The sequence below is a fragment of the Meleagris gallopavo genome, chromosome 3, assembly GCF_000146605.3.
Source record: "Meleagris gallopavo isolate NT-WF06-2002-E0010 breed Aviagen turkey brand Nicholas breeding stock chromosome 3, Turkey_5.1, whole genome shotgun sequence".
NCBI classification, from domain to species: Eukaryota; Metazoa; Chordata; class Aves; order Galliformes; family Phasianidae; genus Meleagris; species Meleagris gallopavo.
The window spans coordinates 50123029-50130233 of NC_015013.2; the positions used below are offsets into that span (position 1 = coordinate 50123029).

At 39.0% G+C, this 7205-nt stretch overlaps 1 long non-coding RNA gene across 1 annotated transcript in view; it reads right to left on the reverse strand.

Moving 5' to 3' along the window:
* The window catches only part of LOC116216469, a 17182-nt gene extending 13268 nt beyond the window's left edge, over positions 1–3914 (reverse strand). The window contains exon 1 of the long non-coding RNA XR_004159245.1: positions 3685–3914. This is a non-coding gene — a long non-coding RNA (uncharacterized LOC116216469). The remainder of the gene's footprint in view (positions 1–3684) is intronic.
* Positions 3915–7205: the final 3291 nt, after the last annotated feature.

A 7205-nucleotide genomic window follows, 5' to 3' on the forward strand; every position in this document is an offset into this window, starting at 1 on the left:
TATTAAAAAAAAAAAAAAAAGGAGCCCTATCAAATTCTGAAACGCTTCTCTGTTTACATAAGCCCAGAGCTTTGCATGCAGCAGAGCCCCCTATGCAGGTAGCAGCAGGGTTACCTAACTAGGTGTACCAGGGCTTATTACAAAGTCTATCCTTGTTGTGTATGAAAATCAATTCAGCTCTTTAGCCCAGCTGATAAACGGACCGTCTGTATCTTTAGGTGATTCATCTGTGTGACGAATGCTAAAATATCCAGATTCAGTTTTCTCCAAATGCATATATTATAAAACCATTGTCTCTGTGACACTAGGGTTTCATTCTGCTTGGCCTTTCCATGGTATTATGCTATACACCCCTTTGGCTTGCCAGTTGCAGCACTGACCAGGGGGAAGAACCCAACAAATTGGCTTTGCTGCAGGGTTTGCCAGTGGGAGTCCAGGGAGAAAACCAAGCTGAAACTGGCACGCACGCTGCATTTACTTTAAGCTTGTATTTCAGCCGCCTAGCAAACCCAATGGGAAACTTAATTTCTAAACATGAACATTATTGAATTTCAGCAGCTATATTTAGGTCAGCCTCTTCATGCCAAAATTATTAGGCTTTACTAGGAAAAAAATACATTACCGGCTAGAAACATGTGAGCACTACTTGTGTTAAATGGCATAACTGTATATTAATGCACTTTTACCCAAATCTGAAGATCCAGTGTCTGCTTCTGACATCACGAAAAACCAGAGAAGCTTGTATCTGGATGTTTTACAAGTATTTTCTTTATCGGGCAATCACTCAATCTGGCTCAGACAGATATTTCTGTTGGGGAAATGCTCTTTACCATTTTTTCCTTATGCCTTTGCTGCTCCTTTCTTTGTGCTAGTGCAGATGTTACAGTGAAGGAGAGTTTGCTGAAGAAAATGATCCGGGAAAAATACCATGCAGAAAAAGGTGAGGAGAATTCAGAGAATTTAAACATTTGGAGGCAGAAGAAAAAATATGCAATGCTACAGAACCAGTGTAAGCATGTGGTGAAAATTTGATGTTCTTTTAGCAGGCATGTTTTTTTGAGCATGCTACTTGGAGTTTCACTTATCGCAATGAGTTATCTTGCCTTGTCAGATACAAGGCTGTGGGTTTATTATAGATTAACTTGTGACATTTTTAACTTTCCTGAAGCAGTTTTGAAATGTGAGTTAGAGTAAAAGCCTGGACTGGTTTTGGTTTCTTTTTTTTTTTTTTTCTTTTTTTTTCTTTTTCTCTCCACGAAGTGGTAATTGACAAAAAAGAGGTTGATGAGTAAAAGAAGTTCTGGACCTTTCACTGAGGATTAAACCCTATTCATAAATGAACTTCATGCCAGGCAGATGGGCATGTTGTGTTTTATGAAACAGAAAGGGTGGGCAATGCTGTCACAGATCAAAATGGAGCTGCAGCTCAGCAGCAACGCGCTGCCCCCCTGTACACCAGCAGCACTCATGCTCAATGCCTCAACAGAAGAAGTAATCAAAGCTGGTAAAATCAGAAAGGTGCAGAAGTTTCATGCAAAATAAACTAAATGACATCTATTAATGTTTGCATTTAATGTAGACGTCAGTTCACTGTAGTGCAGGATAAGGTTCAGAATCTGTATAGTGTTTTTCTGGACTTCCCTTTAGAAGAAACCATCTAAGATAAAATATTATTGAAAAATCTGTGGTAAAAATGGCTATCAGTTGCCCTTTCACCTTGTTATTTCTCTTTACCGAACATCAAGAGAAGGTGATAATATATCTTTCTGTCAAAAATACTCTATTATGCTTGCCTTTTCATGACTAAACTGCATTTTATAAATGAAAGCCATGCTAAATAGTAAGTCCCAATTCCACATGCCATGCAATGAAACCTTTTTATTGTGTTACAACACCTGTTTGTAAAAGGACAAGGTAAAGTGTTCTGAGTTGTAGTCTAAGCATACATTCTTTGAACAAAAAGGGGAAAAAAATGTTAATAACAGGTTTCTTTAATTAAAAGCATGTCTTTATTTGACATAGTCTATAAATTTTTCTAAGGTAAACTACTGTCCAATAGGACAGGTTAAGCTAAAGTTATCCATGTAGTACTGGCAGCGTATGCTGTCACTGCTTCCTGAATTAAAAATATCAAGTATGCAATACATAATTTTAAATATGAAGAATAAAATACAGATCCCTTTGAAGTCAGTGGAAGATTTCTCAGAAAACATTAAGTCAGCAAAGATGCTATGAAGGATAAGCAAAGCCCACTTAATGGCCTAGATATCTAATAAAGGGCAATGGTTTAATGCAAAAGCCATTCCTATTTCCTATAGGAACATCAGACAGTTCATATCTAATCAGAGGCAGTGTTACCAAAATTACGTGTCTGGTCAGGTATGTCAGGGGACATAATGTAAAATACAGATCCTGCTGCTCAATTCTGGCAAGGTGTCTACTGCTGTGATATTACCCACAGGAATTACAGAGCCCAAATTATGGTCCTGAGCAGACACATATCATAGACTCTTCAGAAGCGGTTGGTATAAGCCAGTCAATGCAACAAAATGAAGTGAATTATCCTTCAAAAATAAAGAACCGATCAGATTCTTCAAATGCCATGAGCCTAAAAACAAATCTCTTACCCCAGGCTGAAAATGATCCTATCTAACTTTATAATTCCTCTAAGTTAAACTAGCCACATGCTTACTGCTAAGCTCAAAATTGTCTGCAGTATCAAACATATGTTAAATCGCGTGTCTGATTCCTTGCAACAAATCTGTAACTCAGAAGAGCACCAAAAAGCTGTCCTGAAATTTCTACGTAACTATTGGCAATCGAAAACAAGCTGTGACTGCATTGCTGAAATTTTGGTGACCCAGGAACATTTTGTAAGAAATGTGTTTGTATGGAAAACCACTAAACCCAAGAAAGAGAGGAAATCTCTGCTTTCAGTGAAAATTTTACTCTTCTGCAAAAAGCAAAAGCTATAATGGAAATTACTTTGCTCACCACAGAAATATAGTCACCTCCGAGTAACTATTTTTGGAAATTCCTTGTTATAGCTGTAATTGACAGACTGTGAAGCATTGCTTCTTTTGAACATGTTGAACCTTAGTCATCTCTTTTTTTGGATTTTGTGAAAATACAACATTAAGTATGGTTATTTAAGCAGGTACCCCATTTAGAAGTGAAATGATTTATGGCATATTGAGGAAATAAAATGCAGGTCACACTGTGGAGGACTATGCTGATTTCTTTACAGATGACTGTTTTCAGCATGTAATATTAGGGACCCAGTTAATTTACAGCTTAAATTTTCACTCGTGGATTCTTGATTTAAGTAACTATGTTTCTCCTGGATACAGTCACGTAATGCTTGGTTTCTATACAAGTGGGCAGGTAAAGCTCTGCTATGACACTAGGGAAGAACCCAAGTGAAATTTCCTGTAAACTATCAGTCACTCTACAGACTTACCAGCTACTTCTGATAGAAATCCTGCCGCTGGTTAAAATGAGTGAAGTTCGACCAAGTGCACTCCAGGGCAGTCACGCAGTGCCGAGCTTACCCTCTTGTAATCAGCTGTTAGCTATCATCCCCCTGTTTTTCTCATTACTTTACACCTTCTTAATCAACTTGGCATAAAGAGGTCAGGAATTCTTGCTGCAGGTTTAATTCAGCGACGCTTCTTTATCTCTTACCTGTCCCAAGTCCTATCCAATTCTCTCTTGCTTTTCCATATGTTGTGTTCTCGCTACAATCACTTCTGTTTGATTACAACTACAAAGCCTTGATCGTAGTTCCTCACCCACGAGAGAGCTCCAGGACTCAGGAGATTAGGGTCTTGTTCGAAATACTGCCAAAAACATTGTGACCTCAGACAACTCATTCTGGAGGCACGCTCTGATGCTAGCAGAAGCACTGGATGTTCATTTACTCCAAGAGTAAAGAGTAAATAGAAATGGGGAAAATGAATCCTTTTGCATGTTACCTGCCAAAATACACAGGTTTTAGCCCGGATTTTTTCTTTTACTCTTGTGGGTGTCTGGAGGTGTGTGTCTGTTAATGACTATGCTGTGGTTGCTGATGAGCTTTGTGTGACAATGATGGCTCCCTCAGACAGCTCTGGTAGGTGCAAATAGGCTACTGATGTTATCTCATTAACAACAGGCCGTGATCTCTGGGTTTCCTTCTTGCAGATGTGGTTTGGTTTTCACAGGCTTTGTCTATTCAATAGGGTTTATCTTATGCCTTTAGTGAAACCCGTGTTTTATAATTGTAGGATTACACAGAGTAATTGTGAGATTCCCTGCTGCCCCAAGGGAATTCAGCTGCCTTTCCCACTGGCTAGGAGGAGATGAGTTTTCTAGTGGCGTTCGTACCAGCCTAGGAACCGAGGAGCCCAGCTTTCACTCCCAGCTGTGTCAGTGATTTACTTAAGGATTTCTCAGTGCCTCAGTCTTGGTAGAATAATGGTGTTACTCGCCTTTTGATAGGAGGGCTAGGAAAATCCTGGGATTGTTTGCTGCTTCAATTAAAGATAAGGTTGCTCCCGCTTTCTGAGAGCAAGTTGTCATTCAACTAATTTGATGAACAGTAGCTGGAAACACGTTACTGGTAGAGAAAGCCACGGCTTGTGCCTTTGTCCACACTAGGGGAAAAAATGAGGGAACAACAACTGTTTTTCAAAAGCTATTCCCTTTGTAAATAGAATTTGCTAAGGCTATAGTGAGACTGTTGAGTATATAAACTAAGGAGAAAAGATAATTCCCCAAAATGTTGAGAAATCACTTGTGTATTTCAGGAGCTCTATATGTGAGTATATGTAGATTGCTCTAAAAGAGCACTAGAAACTACAGAGATAATTTCTTGTATAAGTTTCATATTTAACAAAAAAAAAAAAGAAGAAGAAGAATCTGAAAATCACTGAATTTTGGTTATGTGAGACACATAGCTTGCTCCAAAAGTAGTGCATCCTATTTATTTCCATGGAAACTACAGTAGCTACAAAGAGAACAATAACTCTAGTTGGTAGAGCAAAATCTCAACTATGAAACATTCTTTCTCAACATAGTCACCACTGTTAGTTATGCATTTTCACCAGTGATGAACAAGAGCCTGCCTGCCACACTCATAAAAATCTGCTCCAGTGGAAGTGATCTACTATTTCATAGCTGCTATGATGGTATTGTTGCTAGGAAAACATGGACAAAATATGGACAAGCAGTCCAAATTTCCTCAGCCCAAACACATGGAAGTTAGAAGGTGCCAAATCTGGGCTATATGATGAGTGTGATAGGGCAGTCCAGCCAAGCCGGCAATGTGCTTAATGGTCTTCAAACTGGTATGGGACCTGGTGTTATTGTGTTGCAAGAGAAAAGTTGTCTTCTCCTGACTCTGGAAGTTCAAGCCTTCAGCTTAGTCAGAGTCATGATGGAGCAGTCAGAATTAATGGATTGTCTGGGTTCCAGTAAATTCAGAAGGATCACCCCTTTCCTATTCCAAAAGAGGACATGCCACTTTACCAACTGAGTGCTGTGTCTTGAATTTTTTCTTTGTTGAGGAATTCACATGTTGTAATGCCATGGACTGACATTTTGACTCTGGTTTGTCATGTTGACATCACAACTTGTCACCGATAATGATGTGATCCAGGAAACTGTCACCTTCACCCTCATACTGGTTCAATAGGTCCTGACAAACATGTATACAATATTCCTTCTGTTCCTATGTGAGTATTTATGGGACCCACCTGGAGTAAATTTTGCAATATTTTAACACTGCCACCACTGCCATTTCCAATGTTTTGAAGCTGATATTCAGCTCCATACACAGATGTAATCCACTGATTCGTGTGGATGAGCTGATTGAGACATTCTTCATTTCATGATGTGACAGCTGTGCCTCACTGTCCAGAATGTTATTTGTCTTTCATATCACTGTCACCACTGTTGAAACACACCACCCACTGCCTCACTGTTTGGTCTTCATAAACTTTCACCAAGCACCAATGAACATCAGTGGGTGCAGTTTTTTTCCACATGGAGGAATTCAGTAGCACACCTTTGCTTCATACACATTTCCATGTCAGACTGCTCCTCTGCTGCTATTTGTCCCATAGCAACAACATGTAATGGAATATTGGTGGGAAGGTTCAGCCTCTACTGCCATACCACCATCAACATCCACCTCTGACATCACGGACCAACATTATAAAATAGGAGGCATTACTTTCAGAGCAGCCCTTGTATAAAAATAATGCGTGTGACTCTATATACGCACACACTCATGATGTACACAGGTGTATGATTAGAACCCCATCAACTCTTCCTCTGTGCACCAAAACGACACTGCAGAGTGTCCCTTTCACAAGCTATTTTATCTTACCAAACATTCACACCTCCAAATGACCAGTTTTAGTGTATAGTCTTTTCACAAAGTATGATGAAGTAAGTATCAGAGGCCACTTAACTGATCAAGCTATCAAGTTACACGTACACTGCTGCATCACGTATATTTACACAGCAGACATTGTTCCACCTTTGTGGGTTTTTTTGTTTGTTTGTTTGTTTTTTTACTTTTTTTCCTTTTTTTTCCCCACTCTGCAGCAGCAGCTCAGATTGCAACAGCCAGTGCAGGTGGTTGGCATTGTGAAATACAAAATAAAAAAACCTACAGCTCCATGGAAGATATCCTGCAACACCAGCCATTTTCTGCCTATCACTGTGTCATCTGAGCCATCCTTAGTTCATTTGCTCATTGATGTTATTTTTTTCAGTGCCTGTGAAACCAGGAATGGCACACAGCATGCTTGGGTTTTGGCCAGGTTCCTGCTGAGATAGTAGAATGGAAAGAAAATAAAAAGTACACTGACCCAATTTATCCAACTAAATGTATTGGGCCATGACAATAAATGCTATGAACATGTTTATCTTCAAATCATTTTTCAGGTGAAACAGTTTAGGACAATATATTATAAATGGACTTGAAGATCAGGGACTAGAGACTTCTCATCAGGATGTCTATTAACTTCAAAGGGTGCTTTATGTTCCATGCATCAAATATTTAAAAGAAGACTTTAAAAAACAAAACAAAACAAAACATTTTTCCACTTAATTTCATTTCACTGAAAGTTTATGTCCACTTTTCTTGTACCTGTTTTAATCAAAAAGAACACAAATGAATCTATTTTTTCCTTTTCATGCCAGCTACCTACATTTAG